General features: G+C 38.2%; 1 protein-coding gene across 1 annotated transcript in view; it reads left to right on the top strand.

Moving 5' to 3' along the window:
• PTPRD (protein tyrosine phosphatase receptor type D) overlaps positions 1-22,191 on the top strand; it is a 1,875,931-nt gene that overhangs the window by 1,262,436 nt on the left and 591,304 nt on the right. The window contains exon 9 of the mRNA XM_081152197.1: positions 15,044-15,082. The gene's annotated coding sequence lies outside the window, so the exon portion shown is untranslated. The remainder of the gene's footprint in view (positions 1-15,043; positions 15,083-22,191) is intronic.

Genomic DNA, 22,191 nt, shown 5'->3' with positions numbered 1-22,191 from the left:
GTTGGAAGTATTACAGATGCTCCCCCCTTTTTCCCCATTGACCCCCTCCATCCTGCACACACACATCCCTAGGCCTTCACCACACTACTGTCTGTGTCACGCATATATCATATAAGTTCCTTGGTTAATCTCTTCAACCTGTAGAGAATTCTTATTTGAGCCAAACTGAAAACAACTGTGGGGAAGTAAATCTCAATGCCTTGAGAAAATGCTCTGGAGAAAGAAAGTTCTGTGGCTTATTTTATGCATTAGAATAAACAGAGGATGCGTAAGTGGGGTTACATGAAATCCATTGGTGGTAGATTAATGGAGCTGGAGAAAGCAAAGCAGGGAAATCTGGGGGATTGGATAAAAAGCAAAATGCAGAGACACATACTTGTTTTCCATTGGTGGGTACAGGATACTTAATAAATTGACATTTACAGCACATGGAGATGGTATAAGGGAAATAAGGTAACAATGAGGGTTCTATGGCCTTGTGCTCTGGTGCAGCAGATGTGCCCTGATGGGTTTAGAAAAGACAATTACCCTGCCATTTCAAAGCTGTATTATCTTAGAAGCAAAAAGACAATAGGCAGGCTCACTTAAGGTAAAGATTGACATTTGTCAAGGAAGCTAGAGGCCTAGGACCTGATTATCACCATGACTACCTTTTAGTTAGGAATTTTTATGTTCAGACCATCCTATGTGGTTACTTTCAGCCTTTGAGTTTGTAAGGCTCACTTGCAGGCCTCCCCTGAACTTGTATGGTCTAATATGTGGCCTCTTTTCTGTCCATATGTTTTCAAGATAAACAACAACTAGTCCTCAAAAAAGAGGGCTTGACAGCATCACTGGTCACCTATCATTTATCCTAACTTTACCTGGTAATTGGAGTGACCATCTATGTTAGCTAATTGACTTTATCCAAACGGGAAGGGTGGGACAAAAAAACTTGAATCTTTATGGCAGAAAGGCTTTTTCGAACTTGGAGCAAAGGGGCCCACCAAATTTAAGTTCCTGTCTTCCCACAGAAACTGGAAGACAGAGGCACGACCTCCTCTGATTTTTACATTTCAAAGAGATGGCTGTCAAGTCCTAGGTCATAATGTTAAATACAAGGTTTACTTAGTTTCTAAAAACATACATTTCCAAGAAACAGAGAACGAACTTAAACTTACAAGTTTCAAAGGCAAATATTCTACAAGGGAGGAAAGGAATAACTCTTCCCATGTTTTCAACAAAATGGATTAAGACTCATATTGTTTGTTCCTATTTGTCCTTACATAACCCAAAGATTTCTTTCCCAGTTCATGCAAAAGTGTTTGCTAAGCACCTGGCTACATGCCAGCCTCCATGCTAGGCACTATGAATACTAATATTGGTGAGATGCAAAAAAGCATAATCCTACTTTCCAAAAACTCACAATCTAGGGACTGGGAGCCCAAAGGCTGCAATGTCATATCAGGCCTTTTACAGGTCCTCAGAAGTCCCTCAAGCTAAGAGGAGAGAAATATGAATACCTGGAGCCCAGATTTCAGACCACACCAGGAACTGAAAGTTCTTGCTTGGTTCAGAACAAGGCGCCTTGTGACTATTCCTGCAAGATGCAGTTCTCTAACAATAACTAGTAACATCAACTGCACGGTGTTCATGCTCTGTGCACTGCACTGCTGATTCTCTGTCAGGTGTTCTTTCTTTGCCCATTTTACAGATGAATCTGGGCAAGTTGGATAACTTGCCACTGGAAACAGAGCTAGTCAGTAGAGATTGACTTGAACAGGACTTTATCTGACTGCAAAGTCCGACTACGCTGCATCCACTGTATACGGGTTTAGGTCAAGAGCAGAAGGCCAACCCCACCAGTGGCTGAGCTCTAGACCTTATAGACCTGTGCAGAAGATCAGCAAAAATGACCACCTTGATGAGAAGAATCCCCTGCATTAGCAATGCACTTAACAGTTCAAGTCACTTTTTGTACATGGATTTATCTCATTCTCAAAACAATCTTGGGAACCAGGTAGGGCAGGTATTTTAAGCCCAATCTAGGTATCAGGAAACCCCAGATTCAGAAAAGTTAAGTAACTTGCCAAACATCAAACAGCTAGCAGTTTATGAGCTAGGGTTCCTCTCCAGGTCTCCCAACTACTAGTCCTCTGTGGCTTGGAATTAGGTAGTCTCAAGCTAGAGACTTGCTCACTATGTGGACTTCTAACAGAGCTACAGAGCTCCCAGGATTCACCTGGAGCCTACACTCTCTACCCAAGAGCCAAGCTAGAGTTAAGAGCTCTGTCAATTCCAACTGCACCAAGTGATACTCACTTAAGCATGCTTTTATGTGACTTGTAAATAATATTCTGTTTGCTTGATATTCCCTGTGGCTAAAGAGTAATGTTTAAGCTTTTTCAAACTTATTTTTACTGTGCTTCCTGGAGAATTTTGTACACTAGTTACCCCAAATTGGGCCCTGTTCTGCAGTTTTTATTCAGGTAAAACTAATGGAGTTTCCCCAGAGTGAGGAATGTGTAATCAATCCCATTGTTTGACTTGAATGGCTTATTACTCGGCGGGAGAATTGTTATAGCAGAGGCAATTTAGAAAATCAGGTACGATTGACTCCAGTCAATTTGCATACTGCCATCCCTACCACAAAAAGTCAGTGTGTTTCAAGCCAGAGATAGTGCAGTGATTGAATGAGACCACCTGAGCAACTAACTAATCCCCAGAGAAAACCAAACTTTTGTGTGTGTCTGTGCGTGAATGCATGTGTGTGCACAAGCACATGCTCCTGCGTATGTGTCTCCATGTGTGTTAAAAAAAAGAGTGCATTCAGGATTGTTGCCAATCTAAGAAGGAAAATTAATCTTTCAAATGATCATTGCTAGTATTTTCCATTAGGTCTTGCACTCAGAACCATCCCTTCACAGATCTGAAGTGCCTGGCCTTGAATGTGACATTGGTTTTTACTGTGCTTGTATGTTCTTCTGAAAAAGTTGGACAGATGCTTCTCCTGGAGAGGTGTGGAGATGATTGAGAGGTAGGGAAATGATTGGAAAGCTTCCTGAGCTGAGCAACAGAAATCTGGATTCTGATCCAAACCGGGCCATTAACTTTCCTTACATCTTGGGCAAGTGAGCTAGTTCTTAGGCTTCTGTGTCATCATCTGCGTGCGGACTTTGGATCAGATGTTTCCCCAGGTCTTCTCCAGGAAAAAAAAATGGTGTTTCTAATGCTGTCACATTCTTGGAAAAGGAGAGCTTTTGTCTGACAACACTGACTTGATTACTGCCAAGTTGTATATTGTTGTGTCTATGGACTCTACCCAATGAGCCCAATGGGAAATGAAGAACAGCGGGGAGGGATACAGCTGCCTCTCCTACATTCAAACACGTCCCATTAGGGATGGGTGAGTACCTGGGCAAACACTGCAGATGGTGGGCCAATGGCACCATCTTCTCAGGGAAACAGCTCAGCTTCCATCGCCCGACTAATCTGAAGTGAATCCGCTGGTGGGAGAAGTCCCTTACAGAGAGGTGTGGCCCCCCCCCACACACACACAATGGGGAAGACACTGACATCTGTTATGAACCCACCAGGTTTATAGACATCATCTCAACACCCTCACAGCAGCACTGAGAAATAAGTAATACAAGCTTTATTTGCAGGAATCTGAACTTGGAAAGATTATGCAATTTAGCAAGTTAAAAAAAAAAAGGAAAAACCTGGTAAGGGTAAGAGGCAGAACTGGGATTCAAACCTTGTCCTAACACCCAAGCTCTTTCCAACATAGCACATAGCGTGTGCAGAAAATGCCATGTCCTATAGACCGCATCTCATCTTCCCCCTAGTGCTCAGGCCCACCCCAGTTCATGAGTATCCTCTCGGGGCACCGCCCAAGCCTGGGGCCACCGGGGAGGCGCATTCGCTGTTTCCATTTCCCGGCCTCGCAATCATTTTTACTTTCAACTGTGCGTTTCGCTCATTTCAGCTTATTAAAAACAAGGCCTCTCTGCTGTTATAGGACGCTCTTTTTATTGTTGGGAGCGAAATGTCTTTAACAGCTCAAAGGCAGGCCGGTGCGAGGCTGGGAGCTGCGTCAGCGCGAGAGAGCCACCGCCGCGTCGGGAAGCGATGCAGTTGGGAGAAGCAGCAGCTATTTGCAGCCCTCCTTTCAGAAAGATCACTTTCCAAATGTGGCGTTGGGTGGAAATGAATGCAGTCATCATTTTCAGGGGTTTTGTTGGGCTGTGACAGCTGGGGACTCTTCTTTTCTCATCCCTTACAACCCACAGACCCTCACACAAAGCAGGAGGTAAAAATGCCGTTGTCCTTAAAATAAAACCCGCCTGTGAGGCTACATATTGTAAGAATTTTTTATGGAAACAAACAAACAAAAAAGTTTTTTTGGTAAATAAAAAGTGGTCACAGAAGTTTAAGTAAAAACTCACCAGACATGGAAAAAAACAGGTACGTTTCCTTAATAAATATAAAGGAATAAAAATATTTTTATAGGCACTGCTCCCTTTAGTAAAATGTCCCATTTCCACGGTTTCAATTCTACCTTCCAAATGCCAGCTTCTCCAGGAAGCCTTCTCCCATCCTTGTGTAAGACTTTTTATTTTCTTTCCCTTAATCCTAATAAGTTTTTATCTGAGTACTTCTTCGTCTGGCTTCTCCTTCCCACTTGCACTCTGGTTAACTTGTGCACATATTTTGTCTTTTTTAGCCATTCTGTAAGCTTCCTCAGGAAGAAATTCACACTTTCCTTGATTTATATATTCATTAATGTGAGTCGACAGTCTACTAGGTGCCAAGAACCATCTCTACACTAGAAATACAAATACTGATAAGCTGTATAATAACCAGTTCCTTTCCTCAAGAGTCTCACGTTCAAGTGTGGAAGAGACGCATGTAAACATGTATATAAATTGCCATTGCGGGTATGCAGGATGTATATTTAATTTATTTTATAACCTAAATATTTTACTACCTTGTTGAATGAATGAATCAATGTGGGTTCCACCCTTAAACATCACTAAAGGCCATGAAGAGAAACAAAGAAGAAAACTGATGGTAAAATGAAAAACCAGTGATGATCTATGGGTCCTTGGGAGCACCGTGACTCTCAGTAGTCCAGACCAAGTATTCCTACTAGCCTTAGCCCTGCATTTTTTTTTAATCAGCTGTTTCCTCTCTGCACTGAATAATTTAACATTAAGGGCAATCTTTGGGAGGCAGCCAGGTGGAGTACCAAAAACATAGCCTTGGAATCAGAAGAAATAATATGCACAAAAAAGATAATATTAGGCAATCTGTGATAAGTGCTGACTGAGGATGAGGTTATTAAATGCTACAGGAAACAATAAATCTGACACTATTCAGGAGAAACTTTATGGGATAGGCATACTTACTAGAGAATGAGAAAAGGAAACCACATCTGGAGAAAAGCTCGAGCATGGGCCATGTAATCCAAAAGCAGAAAGACAGGCCATGGACATCTGCTTTTTCTTAGATTTCATGGTTGAAGACTGGATTCTTGACAGGTAATATTTTGATGCTAAATAGTAAAATGCCACCTACATTCCTTTATACACTTAAAATATTTTTTCCTGCTGGCTGTTTCCTACTTCTTGATATATTTTTTTAAATTTCTTAGATTCCATGATCCCAACAGTCTTTGTTCCCTTGTCATTTCCACAACCGATCAGTTTATCTTTGTAGAACATCCTACTCCAGCCTCCAAATGTCAGTATTCTCTGTGGTTCAATTCTTGGCTTTGCATTTGAACTGTCAAGAAAATCATCACCTGAAATCATAGTATCACCCTTTAATTCAACATTCGATTCAGTTCTACCAAGACAGCTGTCTAGTCTCCATGATAAATTGACCATTTCCTCCCTGAATTCCAGTTCCATTCTACCAAATCTTCAGTACATTTACTCATTGATGTACAACATTGACTCAGATGTAGCCATCTACCTGTCCATCTACCTGTTCCTTACATTCTTTATTCCATCAAGAGATTAATCATCATAAGAGCTACACCAGTAAAGTAAATTCAAGGACTTAAAAACCTTTCCCTACAAAACAGGTTCCCCCATCAAAGTCCTCACTTCCACCAATTGCATCACCATTCTCCCTGCCTGGGAGAATATACAGTATCAGGTATATTTCATTCCTCCCTCTTTCTAACTCCATGTCTAGTCACTGCAGTTGATTATTCTGAAAGTCTTTTTCTACAATGTCTCTGGCACTAGGAACAATCTAAAAAAATTATTTCATTGAGCAAAAGTAATCAGGCACAAAAAGGTATTTATTGCTATGCCATCTCTTCTCCCATTGCCCCCTGCTTCATGCAGCTCTTGTCACCTCATGTGTAGGCCTTTGCATAGGTTATACTTTTCTGTGTTTCTGGTTTCTTGCCACTCCTAACCAGTCACCACTTTTTAGCCTTATAACTTCTCTTAAAAAGGCATATTTAACAAACTAGGCCGTCTTACAATTACTCAATAACTTGATGCTGACCAATAGACACATAATGCAAATCACCAATTAAACTATATATAAATTTAAATTTTCTAGTAGCCACATTACAAAATATAAAAAGCGATAAAATTAATTTTAATAACATTGTTATGTCTAACCCAATATATCGAAAATTTTATAAATTTAATATGTAATGATTAATGATTAATATTAATGAGATATTTTACTTTTCAAAACTGCGTCTTTAAAATCACACATCTCAGTTCAGACTAGCCACAGCTGAATTGCTCAGAAGCCATACGTGGTTAGTGCTAGCATATTGGACAAGGCATCTCTACAGCATACCCTGTGCCTCCCATTTCAATTCTTGGCTCGCGTTCTTAGCCTTACATCCTTCACTTTTTCAACATAATTGGAAACATAATATCTCAAGGCTCTCCCAACTTGTTTTAACCTTCCTGGGTAGATTTCCCTAACTACCACGAGACTATGATTTCATCTCAAGAGAGGTGTTAGCTATACTATGCAGCTGGCGTGCCCCTGCGTGTTACTTTTTGTAAATAATGCATGAGGACCGCACCCTGGCCAGATTGTCACTCTCTTGAGGGGAGGTGCTTCTCTCTGTCTCTCACATCACTTAGCAGAGTGCCTTTCATAGAGAATACACAGTAAATATTTGTAGATGGAGTGATGATAGTGTGGAATTATTATAATAAATGTGTACATATAGACTTTATTAATCAATAATCATATTATTTATCAATTGCGTGCAATACCACACTATACTATCACTAATTCCATTATAAGGTTAACTTTATAGATTGTAGTAAAGACTTATTCCCTTATTCATGTTTTAGAAGAGTATATGAAATATCAGAAATAGAATAACATACTTTAAATGGAAAATCAGGTGAAACTAGTGTAATTTTAGCTCTGTGGTTTATTTGTATATGAAGTGATACGAATATTGATGTCTGAAAAATAGTGAATATAATAATATTATGGAAGACATAATTCAGTGAGCTCTGACAAATATTGTCTGATTATCTTATCAGTATGGAGGAATTCTCAGAAACAAATTTAGAAGATTTAATAAAAGACTGTGCTGGAAAAGTGATTTGATAAGGGATCTCCAACATGAATTTGAGATGGGGAAGTTTTGTACAATTACTTAGTGGATATATTTAAAGCTGATAGCAAATCCTTTTTCAGGGAATGATAGATGCAATGGTGAATTATATGTTTATATGTAAAAGGAGTGCCTGATGAGATTTCCCACAAAGAATTACCCATTAAAGTAATGAGTCCTGGTGTAGAGGGTAAAGAGCTGAATATGGTTTATAGTTCCTTCACTATGGGGGATTTGCTTATGTCACTATCATGTTATATAAGGTAGAACCCTTGAGCAGGCCAAATGGTGGTTAGTTTAACATATTATAAAAGTATAGGGTAGGTATTAAAAAAGCAGATCTTACATAAAATTTTAAAATGAGTGAAATCTGCACCTAGAGGCACTCAAACTCCGCTATCACTAAACACCTTATGCTCCCTTCAGGCCTATTCATTCTCTATTTACAACCCACATCACCTTCATGAAATGTGATAGGACTTTTCAGATGTATTCTGAATTTAATGAGAGCTTTGGAAGCTTGAAGATTTCAAGATATAAATATACAGTACAATGACTGGTGCTAAGGAAACTAATTTGGTTGAAAGCCACACATCAACTCTTAAAATTATACTACAATCTTCCTGCCAAAATGACTGATGATAAAGTCCAAAACTTATAATATTTACAAGAGTACTGTAGAAAAAAAATTATTCTTAAACTCAATTAATATTCTTTGAATACCTGGACAAATTGCAAACAAAATTAGATTATTTATATAGCGTGCATATGCATTTGTAAGGATTTGATTTCCCTGTAACATCTGTTGTCAAACGGATGAAACCTAACTTGCAAATGCATTATATATAAAAATATCTTATCATTAAGGGTATTATTAATTTAAATGCAGGCACAGAGTGTCAAGAGGGGAAGCGAATTCTATACTGGTTGACAGTTACATTTGGTGAGTTTCACTGGAAAATTGGACGGTGAGGATAGTAAAGAGGCTGGACAAGATGCATGATGTATGCCAAAGGCTGTGTAGGAAAGCTGAGGTATAACCTTTTTTTCAATAGTGATTGGAAAAACACCAAACATAGCAGGCACCAAAGCCAACGATGGAGAGTGAAGTATTCAGTCAAAGAGAAAAGGCAAAATTGGGGGGGAGGGAAATTATGTACAAGCAGATGTAGCTCAAACAGACAAAACGAGTTCAGGAGGCAAGGCTCTGAAGGGGATTCCTTCCTAGAATGTCAGTTGGGCTTGTTTTTTTCAGGGGCAGGGGGCACTAAACTATGTGTGAGGACAGAGTCTGGCTTGAAGAAAAGAAAATTGGGGCATAGGGTGGGTAGAAAATGAAAAAAATTCTAAAGATGTCTATTAATTATAGCTCTTATTAAAATATAGCAGTTTGAATTTCAGAAATCTAAATAAACCTGTTGAGCCTTGTAAATGCTTTTACAGCACTAAAATCAATGCAGAAAACTGGCAAATGCCTTAAGACAGGGCATAGAAACAAACAAGCAAAAAATATTTAAGAGCAGTACTCAACTCGGAGCTTCAGAGGTGAAAAACCATCACCACTGCAGGCAGTAACGAAACAAAGTAAAACAGAGCAGAGCGAACCGGAGCCCAGACTCAGAGCCTGGCTTGCTTGATAACATTTAGGAAGAAAGGACACTTTTCTAAACTGCTGAATTGGTAATCAACTTGATCTTTATTGTCTTTATCGTCACTATAATCATGATAGCTCCCTGTTACCATCCCAGGGTCAACTCCCTCCGTGACAGCAAAGCCGCACATAGTCTGTGACCTGGCGCCCACCGCCTCGCCCACCCTCTCATACCAGGCTCTGGCTCACGTTGCTCTGTCCACATGGGCGCTTCTGCGCTCTTCAAACAGTAAAGTCTGTTCCTACATCGGAGCCTTTGCGCATATATGCCCCCTCTAGGTCTTTACCGCCTCCCGACAGGCTATCCTTCCTTTAGTTCAGGTCGCAACTCAGATTATCACCTCTCAACAAGATTTTCTTGACCTCCCTCATTCAGTATTACCCAACACCGCCCCTACAGGACCACACCTTGTTTGGCTTTGTTTTCTTCATGGCATTTAGTTCTATTTGACAGTATCCATCTACTTGGCTATCTATCTATCTATCTACTTTTGTTTTTTATTAACTATTACCCATTATCCTATAGTCTGCACCAGAGCAGGAACCTATTTTCCTTCAAACTGTAATTCCTAGTGTCTAGAATTCATGGTAGATGCTCAAAAATATGTGTTGAATAAATGAATGAATGAGTTGAGTATTAAGTGCTAAAATTCATTGTACTTTTCAAAACTCACAACAGCTCTGAAAAACAAGTATTATTTTCTTTTTTATATCTGTTTTACTAAAAAGGAAGCTGACATTTTTCAGAGATTAGTTGACTTGCCAAGATCATGTTTGCAAATAAATATGTCTACAAAGCTCTTTATAAAATATATATATATTTCAGAGAGTGGAAGGGAGGAGAGAGAGAGAGAGACACATCAATGATGAGAGTCACTGATTGGCTGCCTCCTGCACGTTCCCTGTTGGGGATGGAGCCCTCAACCCGGGCATGTGCCCTGACCGGGAATAGAATCAAGATCTCCTGGATCCTAGGTCTATGCTTAACCACTGAGCCATGCCAGCTAGGCTACAAAGCTCATTTTTTATCCCTCTACAATATCTTCCTTACTGATAGGTAAGAGTCACATGAGATAGTGAAGAGATTATAAAGCATATATTAATTAATGTACTTTATTTCAGTACTTATTATTCATATGGCACACTTATTTGCTAACCACTCATGAAAATCAGCTAGTTTACACTCTTTGAAGCTACATGAGTTCCTAATTTTTTTTAGTTTTTATTATGGACTAATTGTAACTAAGTCAGAGTCTAGAGAAGTATACATCTGCTTATGAATTCCCCTTATATTACATTTGTGATTAGCTGCTGACCTCAAAGAAGTCAGGTTCTATGTAATGATGCCAACACCAGGGCAAAGCATTAGGGCCCTGACTGACACAGGAAGACCTTACACAGGCACAAAACCTGTTGTATTGTCTTAACTTTGGCTACACCAGTAAGCCCTCTGATATAGAGTAATGTGTCAATAAAATTTAGTTACACCAGTTCATTCTTTGGGGTAATAAAGGAAAATCATGTTCACACAATTTTAAGGGAAAGAGAAAGTAAAAACATAACAGATATAATAGTGATTAAAAATATATTGATGTAAATAACCCCAAAATTTTTCTGAGGGTCTAAATAACAATAAACTGAATGCAACATTGATTCAAATTTGAATGAAAATGGAGTAATAAAAAAAGAAGCATAAAACTGAACTTAGATTCAATCATCTACTTGTAATCATTTTTGCATCTCAGTAAACAAAGAAAGCTTCTCTTTCTCTTGAGTTTTAGGATGAATGTTGGCATATGTTAATCCTAGAAATGTTAAAGTCATCACTGGTCTTCCTAATCAAATCTTTATTTTTATAGTTGATATCCTTAGTATATAAGAAGTTATTAGAAGTGATTATACCAAAGACATGCTCTAATAGATAACCGTGCAAAATAGGTGACCATTTCAGGAACTAACAAATACAAGTAAAAAAAACCATGAAAACTCTTCAGCATAACTGGTAGCCAATGAAACATATGTTAAAACAATAAAAGATGCAACAGATAAAAATATAAAAACTGAAAAATGATCATATCTACTATTAGCTGCTTTGTGATGAGTTACTTTCATGTAAAGCTGGTAGGAGGGTTGACTGTTAAAACCTTTTGGACTGCAATTTGGCAATAGGTATTATAATTTTTGTAATTTGATATGCAGGCTTGACTGAGTCCAGCAATTCATCCTAAGGAAATAATCATGATTCATGTAAATATATAGCCTTAAGAATGTTTATCACAGGTCTGCTTATACAGGAAAAAAGAACTGACAACTGCCTTTCCGATGGGTCCAACAAATGATGTTTCATCCATAAAATTTAAATTTAAAATAACTATGCAGTACCTAAAAATGTTGTAAAAAACAACTCACATTATTTAAAAATATTCATGAGGTAGTAAGTAAGAACTAGGAGCAACATGCTATCACTGAACTTATAAAATGTATCAGTGCATAGAAAAGAGACTATGTGACTACATAGCAAAAGGGCAGTAGCAGTTATCTCTTGGTGATGGGATTATGGATGACATTTTTTTTAGTATATTTTGAAAATTTTCAACTTTGAATATCGAGGTGTTTGCCAGGGGTGGGGGTGGACAGAGGTAGAGGAGTGTATAGTGGGATAAATGGTGATGAAAGGAGACTTGACCTGGGCGGTGGAACACACAATACAGTGTACAGATAACGTGTTGCAGAATTGTGCTCCTGAAACCTGTGTAATTTTGTTACCCAGTGTCACCCCGACCAAGTCAATAAAAAGGAAAAAAACAGTGACTGTTGAATTATTTTTATAAAAAGGAAAATATGAATATTTTTACAAAAATAAAAAATAAAATAAGCAGTTACAAAATTAAAATTAATGATTTAATCTTGATCACAGGTAGATAATAAATAAATGAGCAATATCACAGAGAGCAGAGAAAAGAAAAAAGTAAATTAGAAAGTTAGAAAAGCAACTAAATATAAAGATAGGAACGGGAGAGATGAAATAACCATATTCAGAATTGTGTTTCAGTCCAAGCAACGCACAATAAGCAGGTACTAGACCCTTCATTTTAATTATATGCACGAAAATTCACAGTCAGCAAAGTGTACAAAGCTTTAAAAATTCCATATTCCTTTCATTTATTTTCTTTCATCAGCATCTGAAGAGTTGGCGTTATTTCTTTCTAAGCCTTATTAATGACTTGGAAAATTGTCAATGAAATGAAATTCAGTACACAAATTAAAATCACTATCAGTTGCCACCATTAGATATGACGTCTCATTATTATTGTAGTGCAGTCCCGAGTACTCTGCCCTCTACAAAGCATGTTTTGTGTATTTTATACCATTTATTCTCACTCAAATCGTTGGAAGTTGTATCATTTTCATTTTGCAGATGAAGAAACAGAAGTCTAGCAAGGTTTCATAACTCCCCAGCACCTCGGGTAGGCTCAAAGCAAATGCAAACTAACAAAACTAACTCTACCCTGCGTTATTCTCAACCTAAGCTTTACTTGAAAGACCATTCATACCAGCCATGAAATTTCTGTTCTCGTCTCCTCCTATAGTAGTAAATTACAGCTTCAAAGTTGTTTGCTCTGCTTCTATGGTCGGTCACTAGGAGTATGTAAGAGCTGCTGATCGCAGAGCCTCACAGCACCGACTCTCCAGCTCCCTTCAGCAAATCCTATCACAGATGTTCCCACAGTCTTCACTTCTAATTGGATTTAAAAAGTATGAATGAGACAAGACATATATCAAGATTATTTAAGAGGTGTACATTAGGTGAGATGATTATAAGGTTATTAACACCTATTAAATAAGTAATTAAACATTTAAGAGCTTTTGAGGATTATTTCAAAGTTGGACTGGAAACAGATTAGGTTAATTTACTAAAATATTATATTTTTATTTTCTATCTATATTGTAGAATTTTGAACATAAGTTTTAGAAAGCAGCCTCTAAGGAGCATAAGGAATATTGGCTTCCTGCTCACAGAACTTTTGTTCACCCTCACTCAGGTTATCTGGGGGAGGGCGGAGGGATGTAGTTATCTAGGGAGATAAGCCGTCTAGCAGCCTGACTCTGGGTCCCTGTTTGGACCCCCTGCAGTGACATTTGCCTCACTTGGTGAAGGCCACCCACTTCACACATGCTGATAATACCCAAAAGTCTTTTTGTAGCTCAAACTTTTCCTCTCAGTTTTAGAAGCCTTTGCCAACTTAGCATATGTATTGGGTGCTCTCACAGCATCTCACAAATGTGTCCAAAGCGCACCTCTCCCTCTTCCCCTTGAAGTTAATGTCTCCACTCTTCACTGTGTCAGGAAACGGCAGCGCTGCACAGCCACTTGCTCAAACCGAGAACCTGGCCGTGAGCCCGGCTCCTCGCTGCGCCCCCTTTGTGAGCAGGGCCTCCACAGGCTTTTCTTTGCACCTCCTGTCAGGAACCAACCCGGCGTCCTTTCCTCCCCTGCCCATGTGGCAGCCCTCGCCTCCCTGCAGAATTTTCTCTCCGCTTCCAACCACCTTCTCCCCAACCTGGGCATCACACAGCATCCAGATAATTTTTTAAAACAAAAATTGCAACAGTAACAACCTCCATTGACTTTCCAATGGGTAAACCATGCATTTTATATCCTGCAATAAATATATGTGTCACAAGCTTTCACTTCTTTTTTAGAACTTTATTAAGGTATAGTTACATATTCTGTGCATGTTAATGCATACGATTCGATTGTTGTGACATATGTAAATACCTGTAAAGCCAACACCACAATCAAAATAACAAACATATCCATCAACTCCAAAACTTGATTATGGCCTTTTTCATATCTCCCTCCTCCCTTCCCCACCCACATCTACAGATAACCACAGATCTGCTTTATGTCTCTTAAAATCAGTTGGCATTTTCTAGAAATTTACAGAAATGTATTAATACTTCCCTTTCCTTCAACTACTCACAGAGAATTTAAATTGATTTCTTTAGTTTCATTCTTACAAAAAGAAAAAAAAAAACACACAGAAAAAACTGGAGAGCAAGTGTAATGCAAATCATTGGTAAAATACCAGCATGATTGTCCAGTTCTTGGAATGTCTTGTGAAACTTCTGAAACACTACAACATTTTCATGGACTTGTATCTTTTTTTACTTTAATAAAAATATATTAATAATAAACTTCTATTTTTAAATTAAAATCTTAATAAGCCTTTACCTCCATCCAATTTTGAGATCCAGATTTGTCTCTCTATTTTTTAATATTTCCATCTTGGTTTGGGAGATTGTGTTTTGCTAGAGACCCAATGATGTTAGTTAAAGCAACTGAATGGGCTTTGTGTGTGTTACCAAAGAACTAAATCTTAATAGTGTAAGGAATTCCTTACAATGTAGGGAATATATCATATTGTAAGAATTGTTCAAAGACTTTTCCAACAGAATTTTTTAAATTTAATTTTTATGATTATATATTATTTATTTCAGATTATAAATACTTTTGATTATGAAGTATATTGAATTAATATTCTAAACTGTCATTTTTCTTCCCAGAATAATTATAGCATGTTTTGCTTCTTTTGATTTTAAAGAAACATTTTAAGTTGCTTTTTACAACAATCATTATGAAAGGAAATGCCAAAATACAATTAATTTCACTTCTCTTTGGAATTTGACATTTTCCACTAGCTGAGTAATATAAACATGCATCACTAAAAGAGCAATATTTTAATAGCATCATTTTCACTACTTTTTAACTATTGTCACATTTCTTCTTTGTTTAGGGAGACGTGTGGTGAACAACTGTGGGATCTAAAGAACAGGTAAGATTTTAAAGCATGCTTGGGTTTTTGTTGCTTAATCTTTCATATTTTCTTTGTTTTATTACTTAATAGTATTTCTTTACTACTATAAGGTGTAGCCTCTGAGAAAATTGTTAACAATTTTATTGTGGAGCATGAAGAATAAAAGAGAACTTATAACACTTTCAGATTATTCAGAAGCTTTAAAAACCTACATGAATTTTCTATACATGGTAGATAAACATAAAGACACTACCGATGGAGTAAAATTTCAAGCTCAAAGACATGGGCATGTTTTTATGGTCGAGTGTGATTTTGAATCCATAGAGTAGATTTTTACAAGGTAATTTTTTATGAAGCATGTATTGCTATAGTTGTCTTGTTCTTACCTCGGTAGCATAGGTGAGCGAGAGGTTGATTTTATCCCCCAAACCTGCCCCATGTGGAACCGTGCCAGGCCCTGAGAGTCTGGGCGATGCCAGATCCCCCCCCCAGCGCTGGAATGGGATGGGTTGGGACGATGGAGGGGGGCCCTCACTTAACGGGGTAAGAAAGAGAACAGGTAGAATAATGGTCACAAGGAAAGCAAAGGAGTAACGGTAGAATTGAAAATAATACAGAGGAAGAAAGCAGATCGCCATAAGAATAAAGAGCGTAAACAGATATATATGCTTCATTACCAACATTTGCAAGAAAGGAAATACAGGTAAAACAAATTAAGAATAGAGAAGGAAAAGAGTGAGTGGTAGAGGGCAGATGGCGAAAGTATTTTCAATTTCGCTACTTCACTTATTTGCCAGTTTAGTTGGTTAAAACTAGGACTTGAATGGTTTAAAAAATAGAAGCATTGCATGTGTTTACCTGTTTCACTGAAAAAGAAAAAAATCATGTCCTTGTATAATTATCTGATGTTCTGAGAATCTTGCTTTATGCCAGGATAGGCCATGCTTAGATGAAAAAAGGGCGTCTTGGTTTGCTTCAAGTTTCTTTACAAGTGTTCTAAGCCTTCTCTACGCTTGAAATCACTTGACTTCTAAAAAAGGGGAAAGCATGCATTTAGAGGTGGAATAAATCATTAAAATGCGCTTCTAATCTAGTGCACATAAAGCCTATGTTAAACAATTCAAATTTACAGTCAGAACAGTTGAATTACTCCTGCATTCAGGGACACAAAGCCCTCGATTTATCCTGTAGTTATTCTGTAATTGCTATTTGCAGGCAAAGGAGAGGTTAATAACGGTGCTAATGTCAATGCAATGTACAGATTTACCAAGGAACCTTGGAGAACTGATAGTTTTTTATCCCAAAGCATAAATGATAAAGATTCATTCAGCAAGGTAACTTTCCTTTTATTGGCATAAAGATACAAATACTTAAAAATTTATTTTTAGCAGAACTTGAGAACTGTGGCTTTAGGTTTATGGTTGTTGCTGTTTATTGTCTTTCTGGTGGCTATTATCAGTTAATCAGTCATCACCACAATAAAAGGTCTCTTTCCTCTCAACAATTGACATACCTTGGGGAAAAGATTTTGGTTATTTATGGTTCATCATTCAAAAAGCTATCACTAATAGTCCACCATCTATTATTTTTCATAAGTATAGAGCAGAGTTCAATGGTGGGAGAGTAGAGAGTGTCCCTTCACTCTGACTCCAAAATACTGGGTGAAATCCCCACATCACCCTTGAGATCCACCTACTCACCCTGGACCTCCATGGTTTCATTTTCAAGGGAGGAGAATACAGCCTAGGCACAGGATTGCTGTGGCATTTGAACAGGCTATCAATCTGAAAGTATTTGGAACTTGCACTAGTGAATGGCATAACTGGTGAGACTGGGGATCTAGCTCCCTAGAGGTTTCCATCTGAAATCCCAGGAGCCACACAAATGAATCTGCAAGGATTGCTGCTGATGTTTGTACTTGTATCTCAACTTCATCATTCAAAAATTATTTTGGGGATGAGTCAACTTACCATTTTAAAAGCTTTTGTCATCACCTTCACGGCCCTATATCTGGAGTGCAAGAAAAGTTGTTCAGCATCATGAAAATCTCTGCCTGCCTTCTGGTGCCTCACATCCCTCTAATGGAATAAGGCTAGGGCCCTCTCCTCTATTTTAGTAGCACTAAGCTGGGTGGTGTTACATACATTTTCTTATATAATTTTCAAATCAATATTGTAAAGACTATCTAATTGCCCCTATTTCCAGATGATTCTCAGAAAGGACGAGTAACATGACTGAGATCACCTAGATAGAAAAGGAAAGGAGATGGAATTGGGACCCAGAACTCTTTCCACAGCTCACGTGCATTACAAAATGTCCTGCTACCTTCCTTAGTGAAATACAATATTTTAATACAAATGTTTATAGAAATATTGTCACAGTGACTTTATCCACATTGGTGTAGACAAAATCTTTGATGGAAAAGAGGAGGGGGGCAAAAGTGATTGCTAGTTGCCAAGGTGGACGAGGACTGCTGAAAGGGTGAGTAGTAAGACTCGCACTAACTCACTGTTGTGCCTTGGACAAGCTCTGTGGGAAAGTATTGGAAAGTACTCAAAGAAAAAAAATCTACAACTCTTTCCTACTTGGCCAGTTGACAGCAGAGTCAGCCTCAAGCCCTCTTGCATGTGCCTTTAAGATCTAATTCATCTGCATTTCTATGATAATTTAGTAGACAAGTCCCTCGTCCTATATTCCTCTCTACTTATTGTAATTCTCCTCCTTAACAAAAAGCCAAAGATCCTCTTTTCTCTATGTTCCTATTTTTCTAAGGCTGCTGTCAAAGCTGAGGTTCGTCTGAGTTGGTGTAAGGATACTTGCTGAAGTCAGGAAAGGGGATAATTATTATATCCAAGTGCACATTGAACATTCCCTCTGAGATACCAGCCTCTTGGTCTATAAGGAAAAAACAAACTGTTAGAAAAAATTAAAATGAGGTTCCTACATGATTGGTTAATTTTTAATTTAAAAAATAATTATGTTTCTAATTAACTTCATTAAAATAAACCTGTTTTTCTAGACAATTTATCCTAAATAGACTATTGAACACAACCAAAAAATAATTTTCTTTCAGCTCCTTCACACACATACTCATACACGTACATACAAACACACACATATACATACAGACTATAACAATATCTCTTTCCCTTTCGATAAAGTATTATATCTTCCATATGTTTTTTAGAATAAGTAAATGTTTGAAAAGTGATTTTGGAGAAAAGTTGAAATGATTGAGCCTTAAATGTGTTATGACCTCTCTAAATGTTAAATAATCTATGCCTGTCTAAACACTGTGTTTTAAGTAGTCGTCATCTCGCTTCATAAACAGGAGGCTGGCAGTGTTTAGAAATACACGTTCATTGTGCTGATACCAGGATATAGATTTCTCTTTCCTCAGATTGTCTCCACTCTAAACATACTGCTTGATAAAGATGACAGAGAAGTTAACTTGATTGCTAGGCAGCGGTATTGTTATCACCATAGATAAACACGCTTATTTCCTCGGGAGTATTCCTGGGAAGGCATTTCTGGAAGAGCATAATGCTTTCTTTTGAGTTTATTATGATCTTACTCATTCTAAGTAATCATGTAGGTATACTTTATACTTTTGAAACGCTGGATTTAAAGCATAGAAAAGTTCAGAGGGAAAAGGTGAGCCACTGGATGGTATTTTTCAGGGCATGATTAGAAACAGGGATGTTATTATTGAGAAACATTTGGGGTCTTGCAGAAAAGAAGGAATCTAAATTGTGCAACATAAGCACATTTGCATAGATTGTGAGAGCTTAGTGTTATCTTGGGATCATGGGGAAGTTTTATTTACAATATCAGCTTCACTCATGAAACCCAAATAAATGCTTCCAGAAAGAAATGAGGTAATAGCAATGGACCAAACAGTTGTTTATTTTTCATGGCTACCTCTGTGTTTCCAAAGAGAATTATTGTTCCCCTGTGAGTCTTACAGAGAGCTTACAACTTACTTGCTATAAAAAAAGTTCATTATCTACAACTACTTATTATGAGGATCAGAAGGCACCAACAAGGCAAAAGTGGAGCAGCCAAGAAGAGTTAAAGAGTTAGGAAACACTGAGTGCAATCTCACAGTGAGGCTGGTTAAACTACAAGATGCACCTAACAAGGATTCGTGTTACCTAGGAAACCTGGCTTCTCCATTGACACATTCAGAGCACTGGAGTACCTATCATGCCCTTTTGTGAAGGAAAGGAAGAGTTCAATCAATAGGACCCCAGTAATGACCTAATGCTGGCAACAGTCCCTTCACCACCACTAAGAAAAAGCATAGTAGACACCTCCCGGTGCCTGTTACACCAGAGTAGTCCCTGATTTGGGTGTCAGTTTTGGGTATCTGGCTCAGGGTAGAGTTGGTCCTATCTACAGTGGCCATGTATTTCTAACAGTGCAATAGTGTTAATACTTGGATTTTCTAAACTCTTAGAACTTCATACTTACATTTGTAAAAAAATTAGTATTCAAGTGGGCTAGTACAGGATGAGTTAACTGGTTCCAATGCTGCCTACAGTGTAGCAGGGTAAAGAAAAAAGAAGGCTTGTTGCTTGTGCCCTTTAGGGCAGGGGAAAAAATTATTCATTAAACATGGGCTGTTACCAAACATAGAAGTGAGTAAGGGTCCCTCCATATTTGAAGACTATTATTATCAGCCTGTCTTGTGAGTGATCACTTCTTTGCTATCATCAATGATCAATGACAGAACACAACAATGATGGTACAGCACTGTGGGTTATCTGTGCCGCACATATTGTCCCCATCACCTTGAGAGTCGTTTCCAAGATTAATTCAAGTGTCAGTGGCCCCATATATTAATTATTGCTGCAGAAGCTTTTCACAATGCATCAGAATTTAGCTGCTCTTTTGTTACTTTTATGTGAAGTCTCTAAAGCCTCAGAAATTGAAAACAAACAGAACTGGCCGAGTGTTCAAATATCATTGCATTGTGTTTTTTAAATTAGTATCAGCTCTATCTGAATTCCTCCTTTTTAAAAGATTAATAGAAGTTATATTTAAACAATAATATGTATAGTCATGGAAATGTTTGATCCTATTTTCCTTTCTGGATAAGATTTTCTTTCCTAAGTCCATCAATTTTGAAAACTCAATACCAGAAGAAGAGGGGCTCAATTCCAATCACAGCTTCTACGAGTGAGGTCTGGAGAGTGGGTCTGACATTGGGATAGACATTTGCTGATCTTGCTTAGGTCCAAAGAGTCAAGGCAGGATCTTTGATGAGCCCTCAGTGGTTGGGGTCAATGCACCGAAGCAGGTAAACAGGGATCTTATGGCCAACCGCTCGCTTGCGCCTTCCAGGTTTCCCGAGATGTGCTGTATTTAACTGGGTCTAGGGTAGAGGGTTAGGTGACCAGGTGCCACCGCTTGTACTTGAGGATCATCTTGGGAACCTGGTGCACAACTGCGTCTCTTCATCCCATGCTTTATCTTACATCCTTTCTGCCTCTGTTAGTGTGATTTGTTGGGTTTGTTTCATTCAAGAAATTCAGACAGAAAACTTTACTGAAAACGTCATCTAAGATAGTGACCAACTCTCTGATAGAGATTTTATATAGTAGATGTTTGGCAATGTAGGATAGCAGACAGGGAATGCAAAGACAAGTCGCATTGCTCATTCAACAGCATGTACACTAAAATTAGAACCACACAGAGAAGGTGAGCATAGCAAAAGCAAGTCACAGATTTTCTTTTAGCACTGTTGAGTTTTGTAAAATTTTGTGAAGTTTTACTCTTCTATCTGATGATACAGGATGCAATGGCAAAGATAAAAACACTCATATGGCAGGCAGATAGTGGTGATTTCTTATCCTGGATGCAGAATGACAAAAATGCATACATACGACATCAAACTTTGATTGATGGAGCTTAGCAAAAATTTCAATACTAGGGTGTAAATCTGCTTTGTTCTAATACCAGCTTAAAGTAAAATAGTCACTTGACGTTGTAAATAGTTTACCCATATCTGTGTGTGAAAGGACATCATCTTACCTTGTTTGCTGTTTTTAGCCACACATATTAGAAATCAGCTAACATAACTTCCTTGAGTGCATGGGTTTATCTCTTTTGTAGTCATCTCAAATACTGTGAATAATACGTGACCCATGGTACTCACTCAGTATGTACTGGGCAAGTGTATCAGTTTTCTGTGCTGTGTAACAAATTACACAAACTCAGTGGCTGAAACAACAAAAATGTATTACCTCACAGCCTCTATGGGTAGCTATAGGCATGACTTAACTGGATCTTCAGCAAAGATGTAATCGGTATGTCAGCCAGGGCTCAGTTCTCATCTGGAGGCTCAACGGGTGATGGACCCAGTTCCAAGTTCACTAAGGTTGTTGGTAGAATTCATTATCTCATGACCATTGAGAGCAAGGGCTCCAGCTTCTTACTGCATTTTGGCTCTTACTGCATTTCTCTCTGTTCCTAGAGGCTGCCTGAAGTTCATTGCCTCATGGTCCTCTCCATAAGCCCTCTTACAACATAGCACCTTACTTTTTTAAAGCCAGCAAGGAAGAAATAAGCCTTTAGCACTAATCTGATAGCAAGATAGAGTCTTATGTAATATCGCATAACCAGGGGAGTGAAATCCTATCACCTTTGCCAAATGCTATGGGTTAGAATCACTTCATAGGTCCTGTCCAAACTCAAGGGGACATGATTATACACGAACATAGGCACCAGGAGCAGGGGACCCTGGGAACCACCTAACATCTGTCTGCCAAACAGGTATCATCGTATAATAAAATTATCAGGGACAATCCTGAAATCCCAACTTTGAACAAGAATTTAAAATCACATTAGAGAAAAAAACATGTTAGTTTTGGTCTTACTAAAGAAAATGTAAAATAGCTGTAGAGTTATCACTAGACTAGATCTGTGAAAGCACCATGTTTATAGCATTTCCATTACAAGAGGCTGAATCTCAGGGTATAGGAATGTATTCTCAGTTCCTATGAGAAAGACTAGCATGTGAACCTCTTTCCTTGCTGAGAGCACTGAGTTTCAGGACTTTGAATAACAGTTGTTCTTCATGCACACTGCATTTGCCTACTATTGTTTGGCCTGTAACAACCACA

The sequence above is a fragment of the Miniopterus schreibersii genome (genome assembly GCF_964146895.1).
Source record: "Miniopterus schreibersii genome assembly, chromosome: 11".
Taxonomy (NCBI): domain Eukaryota; kingdom Metazoa; phylum Chordata; class Mammalia; order Chiroptera; family Miniopteridae; genus Miniopterus; species Miniopterus schreibersii.
Note: the sequence above shows the minus strand (reverse complement) of the source record. Positions and strands in the feature narration are given on the sequence as shown.